Below are 16096 nucleotides of genomic sequence, written 5' to 3' on the forward strand. Positions count from 1 at the left end.
AGTCATTAAGCAAATAATCATAACAAATAGTAACAATAACAATAGAGAGGGAGACCTTTGATTTCCAGAGTTGCCATGTTACATTATTTAAAATGTCCAGTTTTCAACAAAAAATTATGAGACATGCAAGGAAACAATAAATGACGATCCATACACAGGAAAAAGTAGGCCAGACGTTGATTTTATTATAACCAAGATGTTAAATCAGCTACCTTAAGTACAAAGAACTAAAGGAAACTATGAGAACAATGTCTTACCGAATAGAGATTATCAATAGACAAAACTTGTGAGAAGGAAACAAATATACACTCTGGAGATAAAAGTATGATGACTAAAGAGCAGAATTCACTGGGGGGATCAACATCAGATCTGAACTATATTATAATAGATCAATTGAGATTATCAAGTCTGACAAATGATAAAGAAAAACAGAATAAGTTAAAATTAACAGAGCCTCAGAGATTGGTAGGACCCAATCAAGCATATCAACAAATTTATACTTGGAATTCCAGAAAGAGAAGAGAGGGAAAAAGGGTGGGGGGGAATATTTAAGAAATTCCCAAATTTGATGAAAAACAATCATTTACACATCTAAGAAGCTCAATGAACTCTAAGTAGGAAAAACTCAAAAGAAATTCACACTTAGATACAGATAAAACTGTTGAAACACAAAGAAACTCTTCAAGTCTCAAGAGAGATGACTCAGTGAGATTAACCACCATTATCAGAAGGCATGGAGGCCAGAGCCAGAGGGGTGACATACATAAAGTGCTGAATTAAAAAAAAAAAAGAAAGAAAAACTGTAAAAAACAACAATAAAATTGATAAACCTTTATCTAGAATGATGAGGAAAAAAAGAAGATTCAAAATAACTAAAATCAAAAATGAAAGGGCATCACTACTGACCTCAGAGAAATATAAAGCATTTATGAGGCTTTAAGCAATTGTGTGTCAACAAATAGGTAATCTAAATAAAATGGATCCATTTATAGAAGATACAAACTTCTAATACTGACTCAAGAAGAAATGAAAATCAGAATAACAATAACAATTAGAGATTGAATTAGTAATCAAAAAACTTCATAGAAAGAAATGCTCAGGATTACTAGGCTTCACAGATGAATTCTATCAATGATTTAGGGAAAAAAAACTCACTCACCATTCAAACTTTCCCCAAAAAATATAGTAGGAGGGAACATTTCCCAACCTACCTTCTGAGAAGTGTATTAACCTAATACTAAAATCAGACAAAGTCACTGAAAGCAAAGCAAACTACAGAATATCTCCTATCAATATGGATTCAAAAATTCTTAAAATAATAGCAAACCACATCCAGTAACATACAAGAAGGATCATATACCATGATCAAATGGGATTTATCCCAGAATGCAAGCTTGTTTTAAGAAATGAAAATCCATCAGTGTAATGCACCATGCTAGTAGAATAAACAAACAAAATTCATATGATCCTCTCAGAAAATGCAGAAGAAGCATTTGATAAAGTGCAACACCTTTTTTAAATTAAAAAATCAATAAATGATGGTAACTTGGTTAGACCATCTATGAAAAATCCCAGCTAACACATACTTGAAAGTGGAAGACTGAAAGTTTCCTCCCTATGATCAGGAACAGGATGAGGATGTTCACTCCTCCAAGTCTATTCAAATTGTTTTATAGAATCCAGTCAGGGTAATTAGACAAGAAAAAGAAAGAAAAGCCATCTGGATTGGAAAGGAAGAAGCAACACTATCTCTATTTTCATGATCTTGGATAAAGAAAATCATAAGGAACACACACACACACACACACACACACACACACACCACACAAGATATTAGTGCTAACAAATCAGTTCAGCAAAGTTGTTGGATACAACATAAAAATCATTATAAGAAAATCAGTAACGTCAGTTTTATTACTATACATTATCAATGAACAGTTTGAAAATGAGATTAAGAAAACTAATTTATGATAGCATCACAAAGAATATTTAGGAATAATTTAACAAAAGAAATACAAGACTTGTATATGAAAAACTAAAAAACATCACTGACAGAAATTGAGACATAAAGAAGTACAAAAATATTCCCTGTTCATGGAATGGAAGACTGACTTGCTATTTTTTAAGATGGCAATCCTCTCCAAACTAACCTACAGATAAAGCACGATGTTTGTAAAAAAAGAAAAAGAAAAAAAAATCTTGCTATCTTTTCTTTTTTTGGCAGAAACTGACAAACTGATTCTAGAATTTATGTGAAAATACAAGGAACAAAGAATAGCCAATGCAATCTTGAAAAAGAACAAAGGCAAAGGCTTCCTAATCAAAACTTCTTACAAAGCAAATGTAATCATGACTATGTGGTACTGGCATAGTACAGACACGAAGAACAATAGAGTAGGAGTTGAGTTCCAAGAAAAAACTAAATATCTACGGTCAGAAGTGTCAAAATTTGAGGTGAAAGAACAGTCCTTTGCCAGGTACAGTGGTGCAAGCCAGTAAACCCAGCAGCTGGGGGGGGGGGGGGTGAGGCAGGAAGATTGCAAGTTCAAAGCCAGCCTCAGCAACTTAGCAAGACCTTGTCTCTAAATAAAAATATATCTTTTTAAAGAAGGGCTGGAGATGTGGCTCAGTGTTTAAGCATCCCTGTTCCCTCCTTAGTACCAAAAAAAAGAGTCCTTTCAAAACAGTGCTGGGACAATGAATTTCCACATATCATAGGATCAATTTTAGTCCCCGCCTTGAGCCTTGTGCAAAATTAACTAAATATGAGACAAAGTTGTGCATGTAAGAACTAAAACTATAAAACTCTTAGCAGAAAGCATAGATGCAAATCTTCATGACTTTGAAATAGCAATGACTTCCTATATTTGACAACCAACACACAAGAAACCAAAGGAAAAAAACAGATACATCTGGCTTCACAAAGATGAAAAACTGTTGTGCTTCAATAAACATTAACGATTTATGAAAAGACAACACATAATGGGATAAATTGCATTTCTGATAGGGTCCAGAGTATATAAAGAACTCTTAAGACTCAACTTAAAAAGACAAATAACTCAAAAGTGTGCAAATAATCTAAATATACATGTCAACAGAGAAGACACATAGATATGCCAAAAAGCACAGGAAAAGATGCTAGACATCATTAGGAAAATATGGATCAAAACCACAAGGTACCGCTTCACACCTACGAGGGTGGTTATAATCAAAAAGACATTAACAAATGTTGGAGAGCATGGGGTGATGTTAGAAGTCTCATACATTGCTGGTGAAAACAGAAATGGTGCAACTACATTGCAAAACAATTCTGCAGTTCTTCAAAAAGTTACACAGAGGTTTTCTCATGTGACTAGGCAATACCTACTGTCCTATTCAGTTTGTGATACTGTAACAAAATACCAAGACTTGGTGGCTTATAAACAACAAAATTTATTCTTCACAATTCTGGAAGTAGGGAAATCCAAGGTCCAGGGACTGGCCAAGTTGATGTCTGACGAGGACCCACTTCTGGGTTCATAGATAGCTCTTTTGTTGCTATAACCTCGTGTGGTGGAAGAAGCAAGGGCACTAATCTCAGTCATGAAGACTCTGCTTTTGTGACCTAATCGCCTCCTCAACGTACCATCTCCTAGCATCATCACTTAGTGGTTAAAATGTCAACATAAATCTGAGGGTACATGAACATTCCATAGCACATATGTCCACACAAAATTCACACAGTAGCGTTCACAGCAGCATTATTCACAATAGCCCTCAAAGTGGAAATGACCCTAATGTCCTTCAACTGGTGAATAAATGAATTAAAATGTGGCATGTCCGTAAAATGGAATTATCATCTTACAATAAAAAGGAATGAAGTGCTGATACATGCTGTAACATAAAAACCTTGAAAATAGTATGCTAAGTGAGAGAAGCCAGACACAAAAAGGCCACATGTGTGATTCATTTGTATGAAATGTGTACAATAAGTAAATTCATGGAGGTAGAGAATAGAGTAGTAATTACCAGGTCCTGGGGACAGGTGGGAATGGAGAGTAACTGCCGATCGGTACAAAGTTGGTCCTGTGTGTGTGTGTGTATGTGAGTGTGTTGACAAAAAAATTCTGGAATTAGTGATGATAGCTGCTCAAATTTGTGAGTATACTGAAACCCTTTCAAAAGAGTGAATTTTGTGGCATGTGAATTATATCTTAATAAAAATGGAGGCACTCTCTATGTATTCTAGTAACCTATACTGTAGTAGTTACCCAATCTGGATTGTAATTGGAGGACCCTGGTGCCACCTACCCAGAGATAGCCTGGCAGGAATGTTAAGTCCAAATAAAACCAAACCTGCCTCCTAAGCAACCTGACCACTACCTCAAGAAGCTCGGATTCTCAGATCCTTCAATGGTAAATGGCCCCACTGCTGAGTTTCTTTTTTTTTTTTAATGAGAGTATTATAATCAGAGATAGTAGTTGGTTTTATGAAAGGAATTGGATTTCAATCTCCATCCCCCCCATTCTTTTCTCCCCTCCTTTTCCCCTCTCTTCTCCCTCCTCTAACCGTTGGAAGTTTTTAAACTAGGGAGTAAAATAATAACATTTGTTTCTAGAAACAAATCCTTCTGATGGCAAGAAAAAATGTTACAAGAGTAGAGATACTAAGGCCTAAGGCCACTGAATGACACCAGACTTTATATTAAATGGCAAAATAAATGTAAGCATCAAAATCTCTTCCACTCTCACCCCAGGTGAACTGATTGAAAAAGTAAGAATTGAATACATGTTATAGTAGGTTGGTATGAGTTCTTTGCAAACCTATTAGTAACACAGGAAAAGCACTTCACCTCAATTCACAATCCACAGTTGTGAGCACCAGTCTCAGAAGCTGCTGCATTGGAAATGCCTAGAAGGGACAGAGTCCAGCCAGACAGTGATCCTTCTGGTGTTGAAGAGAATAAAGTAGGAAGAACCCACACGGAGCCACACCACCCACTGAAACAGCAGCTGGGCCAAACAGATAATTAAAGACAGCAATCCAGACCCTGGTTCAGTGGCTTCTCCAGAGCTGGAAGAGACAAAGTTCCTTGCTGACCCGGCCTGCTGCTGCTGCCCCCGCTCTGTATGTCCTCTGTTCAAGTCCTGGGAAGAAAGGGGAGCTTTAACTAACCACCTACCAAAGTCAAAATCTAGGGAGCAGAAGTCTAAACATTCAGGTAAGGGGATCCAATAAGAATCTGAGCTGGGTGTGTAGCTCGGTGGTAGGGTGCTTCTCTATCAAGTGGGAGGCCATCAGTTTGGATCTCCAGCACCACAAAACAAATAAACAAGCAAACCCAACAAGAATCCAACACCTTTTCTGGCAAGCATCAGGGCTGAATTTGTCTTTTTGGTTCATAAATCAGTGAATAATTAACAGGGGACTATGAAAATATCATAACCTAAAATGCAGCAGAAAAATACTTTTCTAGAGGTGGAATATAAAGATGCTTAATAAAGGTTTTTTTCTGAGAAAGAACACTTAGGCAACTTTTGCTTCACAGAGTATTAAAAAAAAATCCAAGAAAACAAGGAATTGATGACAAAAATGGTGAATGATAACATTCTTTACTTTTTTTCCTTTTCTTTTTAGTTATACATGACAATAGAATATATTTTGGTGGATTATACACACATAGAGTATAGCTTATTTTATTTATGATCCCACTCTTGTGGTTGTACCTGATATGGAGTTACCCTGAATGATGATGTTCTAAGGCAACAGATAAGGAGGCATCTGGCTGAACTTGGTTAAAAAAAAGAGTATGAGAAAAATAACAATAATCCAAAAGGAACAAAACAGAATTAAAAACAGAAAGAGAAGAATCTGTATTACTAAAATCATGTGGAGGACACATGTGAGAAGCCTCCCCTAATGCAAAGGAAAAGGACAAAAATATTAAAATTATTAGAAGAGATATGAAGATAGAAAAAATAGACACCTATCATACAGAAAATTGAGTCAACAGTACAATAGAATCAATAATTAATAGATAAATATAGAAGAAAGCTTTCCTCCAGTGAAAAGAGACCCAAATCCACAGAATAAAGGACTCACAAGCACCATACAACATAAATGAAGAGACCATATTATTTTCATGTCCAGGCAACGCTTAAAACTTAAATGATGCCGGGTGCAGTGGTACACCCCTATAATCCCAGCAGCTTGGGAGGCTGAGGTAGGAGGATTGTGAGTTTAAACCAGCCTCAGCAACTTAGCAAAGTCATAAGCAACTTAGTGAGACCCTGCCTCAAAATAAAATATAAAAATGGGCTGGGGATGTTGCTCAGTGCTTAAGCACCCCTGGGTTCAGTCCCTGGTACCAAAAATAAATAAATATAAAAATAAAATAAAATAAAACTTAAGTGATAAGAAAGCATTCTACAAATATGCAGAACAGAGAAAAATAACTAAAAAAGGAACAAAAATTGAGCTGCCTCAGACTTCTATATGACAATACATGATGGACTATAAGTATGTTGGCAAAATGTTGAAAGGATATGGTTTCATTCACTTGCAACGGCAGCATAAATATTCTCAGATAGACAAGAATTCAGGAAGTATACAATTATATAACCATAGAAAACTCTGCTCAAATTTATGCTGGTAAAATTGGATATCCACTTTCAAAAGAATGCAGGTGGACCCTTATCTTATATCATACACAAAAATAAACCAACACGGATAGAAGACTTAAATGTATGTACTAAAAACCAAAAAAATCTTAGCAGAAAACATAGGGGGAAAAGCTCCGTGGCATTGGATTTGGCAATAAGTTCTTGACTATGACACCAAAAGTATCAGGAAAATCCAAAAACAGATAAATTGGACCACATCAAATTAACATCTTGGGCATCAAAGGACATTGCCAAGAAAATGATCTGAAAACTTAAAAGAATGGAAAAAAACATTTGTGAACCATATACCTGACACTGGATTAAAGTACAGAATATTTAAAGCAACCTATAACTCGACAACAAAAATAGAACCCAATTTAAAAATGTCAAAGGATTTGAATAGCCATTTCTTCAAATAAGATCAACAAATGGCCAATGAACACATGAAAAGATGCTGAACATTACCGATCATTAAGGAAATACAAATAGAAATCACAGTCAAGATAATACTTTACATCTAAGAGGACTGCTATAATTTAAAAATTAGAAAATAACAGGTGTTGGTGAGGATGTGGAGCAATTGGCAGACTTGTGTGTTGCTGATGGGAATGTAAAATGGTACATTTGGAAACTGATGTGGCAATCCTTCCAACAAATTCAACATCCTTGTATGATCCAGCAATTCCACTTTTGGGTATATGCCCCAAAGAAATCTAAATGGGACTCAAACAGATATTTGAACACCCACATTTATAGCCACATTATTCACAAAAGCTAAAGAGTGGAAATAACCGCATCTACCAATAGATGAATGAGTAAATAAAATGCCGCAGACACACAATGGAATTATTATACAGCCTGAAAAAGTAAAGACATTCTGACAACCTGTTACATCATGAGGGACCCAAAAACATCATATGCTTAGTCTAATAAAGCCAGCTGCAAAGGGACAAATAATGTATGATTTCACTTACATGAAGTATTTAGAGCAGTAGAATTCAGAGAAAATGGGCTGATGGTTCCCACGGGCTGTGGTGAGGGAGGATGAGGATTCAGTGTTTACTAGGTACAGAACTGCAGTTCTGGAAGATGACAACATTTCTGGAGATGGGGGTGACAATGGTGGCACGACAGTATGAATTTATCCAGTGCCACACAGCAGCACCCTTACGAATGGATAAAATGGAAAAATTTATGCTATGCCTATTTTATCACAGCATAAAAATTCACAATAAAAAATCATAATAGAAAAAGGTGGAAAATACAGGATATTGCAAGGAAATATAAGTGTAAAAACACAACAGAAGTTCAAATTATCAATTGTGACAATCAACATCAATGAGTTGAACTCCTTTATAGACCCTCAGGTGGAAAACAAGGATCTCAGTTTTCTACTATCTATCATAAAAATTATGACGATACAAGAGTCAAGCAATAATTTATATGTACCATTTTCAATATTATGTATAATCATGTAAGACATAAACTACTAAAAGTGCAAAAAATGGTTGGCAAGAACACAATGGTCTTTGGATTTTTTTTTTATTGTTGTTTGTTTTTTTGTTCATTTGCTTTGTTTATCTGGTACTGGATATTGGACCCAGGGTCTCACATATGCATCGAGCTACAACCCAAGACTATTTTATATATGTATGATTTTGAGATGGGGTCTTGCTAAGTTTCCCAGGGTGACCTCAAACTGGCAATCCTCCTGCCTTAGTTTCTGGAGTAGCTGGGATTACAGGTATACATTCCCATGCTAAGCTCCTTGAAGGTTATAACACACTCTTTTCAGTTTTACAGCTTAAGTAGGCAAAGAATTATTAAAACAAAAACATAGACAATTATATCAAGTGCTTATAAAAAGGGAAAATCAAGGCAAATAAACCCTTAAACATTCTAAAAAGAAACTGTGATTGCAATATCCTTTATTGAGCAAAAAAAAAAAAAAAAAAAATCATGATTATATACAAAATAATTGCAACTACTTGTAATTTTTAAAATTAATTAAAAAACAACAGCAGAGACATTCAAAGACACTTTGGATGATCTAGTCAGGTAAAAAGAAGAAAATAACAACACACAATTAAGAATCAGAATGATACAGTCACAATTATGGAGAGATTACTCTGCTAAACCTTATACCACTCAATTTAAAAACTGAATATAGTGAATTGTGTCCCTGAAGAAAATTAATTGGGAAACCTGACACAAGAGAAATAGGAATGTTTTAAAGGAAACCACTATAGAGGGAGTTATAAAACTGTTAATGTTTTTCCTCTTTAGAAGATGCTGGGCTCAGTTTACTGATGATTCTTTTAAATGTCCAGGAAATTCTTAAACTTTTAAAAAATACCGCATGAGAGAAACACAGAAAATAATCCTGGACCCATATGTCCAGACTTTACAAATAAAAACATTTGTGATTTGTGTTGCTCATTAAAAAAAAAAAAATAGTAGACACATGCTAATCATAAAATTGAAGTCTCTTTAATTTCTGGTCCATTTCCCTCTACCCCACCAGTTTTCTGCCTAAACCTTTATGACTATCCAGGAGCACTGGACCCTTGGGGAGCTGAGGTTAGGATGGTATTTCTAATCAGTGGGACTAGATGAATGATGAACAAGTTCTGGAAGGGAAAATGCTCAGCCAGTCAGAAGAAGGAGAGCCAGGCTCCCATATGGCACCATACACCAGAACAAATTCCAAGTCAATTAACAAGTTAAATATCAGGACGAGTCATAAAAGGAACACAAAGAAAACAAGAATGAATATTTTTCTGAACTTGTATACACAAGAAGTTTATGCTAAAGGTACAGAAAAACTTTACTAAATAAGAATTTAAAACTTGAAAATTAGGCAACATAACTTCAAAATATGGAATGAGCAGAGAATAAAAGAAAAAGTAAAAATGGTTTAAAAACACAAAAGGCAATTACATCTCTAGTTAGCAACAAGGTCCATATGAAGCTCCCAATAGTGAGAATTCTCTCATCTAACCAAATAATCCCCCACGTTCCATTATTTGAGTTTGGCAAAGATCAGAAAAAGTTCCCAGCATTTAGGAGACTGCAGGGAACATGCCCCTCATGTATTAACAATGGCGGTGTAATCTAATATAAAGACTTCCAACAAACTTTTAAGAATTTCACTCATTGACCCGAGTTTACATTTTAGAATTTATCTGAAGGAAACACTGGAGATATGCCAGCTCTCCATATATAGCATTAAAGTAGAGAAAACAACTAAATATGCAACCATTAGACACTGGTTAAATAAGTTATAACACAACCATATAACACAAGACTTTACAGCCTTTAAAAATAATATAGAGCTGGTGGGTGTGGTGGAAAAGGAAAGTCTATAATCCCAGCAATTTGGGAGGCTGATGGCAAGTTCAAAACCAACCTGGGCAACTTAGAGATACCCTGTCTTAAAATAAAATTAAAAAGTGTTGGGCTGTAGCTCAGTGGAAATTACCCTTGGGTTAAAACCCAAGGTTGGTAATGTATTTTTTCCCTAAAAAACAAGACCTGTCCCTCAACCTTAAGTGATGTATCTGTAATGTGTAGAAGAATTTGCTTTCTGTCCATTCGCCTAAGGCTCCCTTGGATTTCCAAAATTTAAATATAAATGGCATTCTGGACAGATCGCATGTCCTGAGCACACCTGTAGCCAGAGAGAATCTTCAAGGGTCTGTTCTCTCCTGAATATGATGCAACCAATGCTTCTGTTTCTGGCTTTCTCCCCCAAGTCCCTTGCAGGGCTCTAGACACACACACACACACACACACACACACACACACATGCACACACACACACAGAGTCTTCATTTACCTCTTTCCCACACTTACCCCTCCAACCTGCTTCCAAAGACAAAGAAGAAGGTCCGTTGTTCAGGCCCAATGAAAGCTGTTTTTTATATAATCCTTCCACTCCTCCCCGCCAGGAGGCTGCAGCCTCCTCTCCAAACCAGGATTCCTCAGAGAAGAGGGAGGAGAAGTCTGCTTCCCTCAGGGGAAAGGCAGTTTACAGACATTCCTCCACAGAAATGAGAGATCTTGAAGGGCAATAAAGAGGAGGCAAACAATCACACACAAGTCATATTTCCTCAGCTCCATTGTTAGTTGGCAAACGGAGTGGATCAAGTGAAAATATGTTTTCTTAAAATATTTCATGACAATTTGCATTTCTGGAAAAAATATAGCACTACACTATAAGTCATAACATAGAAAACAAACAAAAAACTTTAAAAATCTTTATTGATTTATTTATTTATTTATTGATTGATTTATACGAGACAGAGTCTCACTAAGTTGCCCAGGCTGGTCTTAAACTTCTTGGCTCAAGTGTTTCTCCTACCTCAGCCTTTTAAGTAGCTGGGGATAAATGCGTACACTGTGTTTTGGTGAAAAACAAGACAAAATTCGCTTTTAAAAATGTGTGCATTAAAGCCGTGCTTAAAAATCTTTAACATTCTTGCCAGGTGTGGTGGTGCATGCCTGTAGTCCTAGCAACTTGGGAGACTGAGGCAGGAGGATCGAAAGTTCAGAGCCAGTCTGACACCCTATCTCGAAATAAAAAAATAAAAAGGTCTGGAGATGTAGTTCAGTGATTAAACTCCCATGGGTTTAATCCCTGGTACCAAAAAGAAAAAAAGAGAAGGAAAAGAAAAAAAGACCTTTGACAGCTCTTAAGTAGAACAATTTATTGAAGCTGTAGTATGTGACAACTGGGATTTAACAAATACATCACTTCATAATCAACAAAACAGACTTATAATACAGATGGTATTATTAACATTTTATATCATGTTTGAGAAAAGTGAGGATGTTGCTCTGATTCTAAAACCCATTATTTTTACACAGTATTGATTATGAAGACTTCAGAAAGTACTCAAAACGCCTTTTGGGAATATCTCTATTCCAAAACTAAAAGTTATTGAGTATCAAATAAAGATATTTAAGGAGGAATGTGAAAGAAAAATTTATGGCAGTTGGGAAGGCCTAGTTGTTTGCCCTGGGCTTTGAAATGTGGCTGATGCGTAAGGGGAGAGGCATGGCAAGAGGAAACATTTACACCCCTTGACGGACAGTGTTTCTTCTCTGTCAATAACAGGTTTTAGGCAGGGGCATGATCAAAGCACAGGGTGTGGTACAGCTTTAGAAGTTATGTGACTTAGACTGCCTTGAAAGCCTAGCAGAAATCTCAACCTGAGATCTCATTTCTCAAGAGATTCTTCCTTGAAAGCAAATAATTTCCGTTACTAACCAGTTCCACAAACTTGGATATCTGAGGCTTTCTCTAATTCCACTATGGCCTTTCACCTTTGTGGTACTAAAGTTCTTCCCCCTAACCTTCCCATTGCCTACCGCGACATATCCCACTCAGGTCAAACACTGTGGGAAAGCTCCCAGCTCGAGAAACACACTTCACTGATCTTTGACAGTCCTGAGCCTACTATAATGCCTCTGTAGCCCTCAGTGAGCATTTCCTGAAGGTACATAGTGGAATTGCAGATCAATTTTTTCCCCAAAGCAAATAATGAGAGCAGTCCCAAAGGTACCCTAGAGATGGCTGTGGGGAATTTTGCCACCTTCTCCATGAGATCCTAACTGGACTCCACCCTTCATGAAGAATCTGACAAGCTTCTCAGTCAATCCATACTACTGGATGACAAATATATTCTTTTAAGTTAATTTAATTCTAATTTGGGAAAAATAAAATCCTCATGTTTCTAAAAATAAGGGGGCATCTTTAATTAATTAGAACTCTTCTTGAAATAGTCTACCTTCAGGAGTCTAATCAAAACAGCTTAATAAGGATTCCACCAATATCTTTGCTTCTCAATATTGCCTTTTCTTTTTCTTTTATTTATTTAATTTTTTATTTTTAAAATTGGTAATATCGCCTTTTCTTGTCCTAAAAGCCAGGGAGGAGTTAGAGTCATTTCTGATATTTTTTTGAAACAGAAGTGGCCCTTCTGCTCTTGAATTAATTCTTCCACAGGAGGCATGGCAGAAGGGGCAATTAAGTGCATGGGTCTTGTCCTGTGAAAAATAGGATCTAGGAGGGGCACTGCTACTCACTAGCTGTGACCCCAAGAAAGTTATTCTGTGTCTTAGTTCCACTGCTTTCATCAACAGAGTAGGGATTACCAACCTACCAAATAGGGCTGTGAGGGTCATGTGACACATTGCTTGGCACCCAGTGCGTGGCAGGGACGATACCGCTGTCCTCCTTATCAAACAGCTTAAGGAAAAAGAAGCCCAAGAAAACAAAATTACATGTTATCTTTTTAAATCCAGTACCTAGAAAAAGACCTGGCAAACTGTGGGTACCCGAAATAGCTGATGAATAAATAAATGTGATTTTCCCTGAAATAATCTCTTGAATACTAGAAACTAGTTCAATAAATCTTTTGATCTTTTATGCATATCTACCTAGGGATAAGCTTCCAGCGCTGTGGGGCGGTTTGAAATGCTTAAAAGGAATCAAACAAATCCTAGCCTGTCCCTTTATTTCTCATCTGGGCGTCATCTAGTGATACCTCTGCCTGCTAAGCTTATTTAAAATTAATGATTCTATTCCTTTGCGTGACTCACTGTAATACATTATTCCACTAACTTTACTCCTCCATCACATTTCCCCCCAACCTCCTCTGCCACCACCCCAGCCTCCAGCTGTTCACCTTGCCATTCTTCTCGTATCAGCTGACTCCTTATCGAGTCTTTCCCCCTCCTGGTGGACTAGATGGAGATCGTAAATTCCTTCGTGAGAAAGCGTGTCTGCTGTATTGTGTCTCTGCTACATCCGTGAGTCAACAGCTATGGAATTCAACAGCCTAATGGCATCTAGATGCATTTTCTGGTCTTACAGATGTTTTGGAACCTACTTACCAACTAATAAATACCTTTCAGGGATGTGGCAGGATGGAGAAATAAACATTACCAGCCAGTCCACTTTCCCCTTCAGCTTTCTTCCCAATTGTTTTCAGGTAGGTGTTCATTCCTCTGACCGAGCATTCCTGGGACACATCAAAGGTGACCTGTAGTCTAATTAAACTAAAAGAGCCAGCAGACAGAAAAATCTAAACACCAGTTTAACGCTTAATGATTCTTTTTAAATGTATTGATCCTCAAATGCCTGGAATCAAACCGACAGCATTCCTGAACTTCTTACATGTTATTATTAGATGAATTATTTTAAGAGACATGAATATTACAAAGGTTGGTGATTAAGCCAACAATTCCCCTAAAACATACTTTCATAGGATTGCTTCTCCGTGAAGACAGAGATATCAGCTTAACACACACACACACAAATGATGTGCAAATGCATATGAACAGAATTCATTTATTCTGCACTCAGTTACCAAATGGTATTTTGGTAATAAATTTATATGTACATAGACAAGATTATTATTTAAGAATCAATCCTTCTTTGCTTACCTCTATTTTTGAGGTGGACATTTTCAACCTTGTTAAAAGTGAATATTTCTTTTGAATGTATTTTAATCCTAATTATAACCATGCAGAAAATGGTGAGATTGCCTAATGATATATTAGGGAGGAATGAGGTCATTTAGTTATCTAAGAGCTAAATTACCCGTTGGATTTTCTCAAATTGATTTTGGGAAAGTACATTGTTAGATAGATCCATTAAACCAATGTCTTTTGTCTGGAAATCATTTAAAAATCAAATGCCTACTGTGTTTCAGGTACTGTGTGAACTCTTAGGGTTACTAAGATGGATATGATACAGTCCATATTTGCCTCTGAGATCAACATTATATTAGAACACATATGAAAAAAACTGTGAGAGATTCACACATTCCTTCAAAAATATAGGAATGCCTTGTACTCACTGCCCACTGTTATGGGCTACAATGTAGTAGAAAAAAGAAAGGCATGTACCCCACCTTCTTAGGGGTTATGGCCCAGTAAGGAAGACATCATCATTTATTAAATTACTCAGTAATACCATAATGGAAAAGTAGAATGCTTTAGGAGAACATAACAAAAGTATAGGTAATACCAGAATGGATTTTGATAAAGCAACTGCTACACATTAAGATACAGGGTTGTAGCTCACTGGTAAAGCACAGGGTTCAATTCCCAGCACCAAAAACCAAAAGATACAACAAGAAATGAAACTTAGAAACAAAGACTTACTAGGTTCATATTCTTTCATTAATATATTGTTCTTTCAAGTAAGAAACAATAGTTCTCCATGGGGAACTTCAGGCATAACTGAATGGGCAGAGAAGATCAATAATAATTGTGGATTTGGGGTTTGCATATGGTCTGGGTCTGGCTTCTCTAGGTGATGACTAAATCATTCCATTCAATTTGTAATAGACATTGATGACTGCCAGATTCTGCGTGTCTAGGATATGTTAGTGACACACACTTACGACATCTGTGGTAGGATGAATAATGGCCCCCAAATTATCCACATTCTAATCCCCAGAACCTATGAATGTTACCTTTTATTGCAAAAGGTACTTCACAGATGTGATTAAGGTAATGATCTTCAGATTCAGAGATTAGCCTGAATGATCTGGGTGGACTGATATAATCACAGTGTCCACTTAAGAGGGAGGTAGAAGATCAGATTGGGAAGAAGGCTACGTGATGATAGAGACGAGATAGGACTGATGCCTTCAGGACCCAGGAATGCTGCATCCTCTAGAGACGTCAAGAGGCAAGGACTGAACTTTTCCCTGAAGAATCTGAAACCAGCCTTGCTGACACCTTCATTTTGAAAGTCTTAGGACTCATTTTGTACTCTGACCTCCAGAATCATCATAGAATAAATGTCTTGTTCAAAATCACTGCTTGTGGTAATTTGTTACAGCAGCAGTAGGAAATTAATACAATACCCTATTACTTATGGAAAATAGAAAGACCCTAGGGAGAATTTTTTAAGGAAAAGTTGATTTGATTGGCATATCCTAACTATTCTTTTTAGAAAACTGTTCTTCTGTCAGAGTAAATTATTTCCCTTTTTCTTCCTCTTCCTTGTTTACAGTGTCCACTCAGAGTAAACTGTAATGGAAAAACCTAATTTTGATAAATAATTCGAAAAGAATATTATCTAAAAGCAAACTGGTTGTTCTCTGACAATTTTTCTCTATACACTTCAGAATTAAATTTTCTAATCTAACTATGCTGCATTAGAGGCAAAGCACATTACAGGCATAGCGATTCCCTTCACTGTTCCTATTTTGTATACCAAGAAAATGGGTGTGTGCCTGAAGCTTTATAAAGCATTCGCTAAGCCAAGTCAATCTTTGTTTTCCTCAAAGAGTCATCAGTGTGACAAAATGGAGTCCTAGATAGAGTCTCCAGGTTATTAGTATTACTTCAATACTTAGCAAAAGAATTACAGAGAACAAAGGAGGAGGTTGTTGGGCAGATCACACTCCAGTTGCAGACAATAAAGTTCCTC

This window comes from Sciurus carolinensis, chromosome 1 (genome assembly GCF_902686445.1).
Source record: "Sciurus carolinensis chromosome 1, mSciCar1.2, whole genome shotgun sequence".
NCBI classification, from domain to species: domain Eukaryota; kingdom Metazoa; phylum Chordata; class Mammalia; order Rodentia; family Sciuridae; genus Sciurus; species Sciurus carolinensis.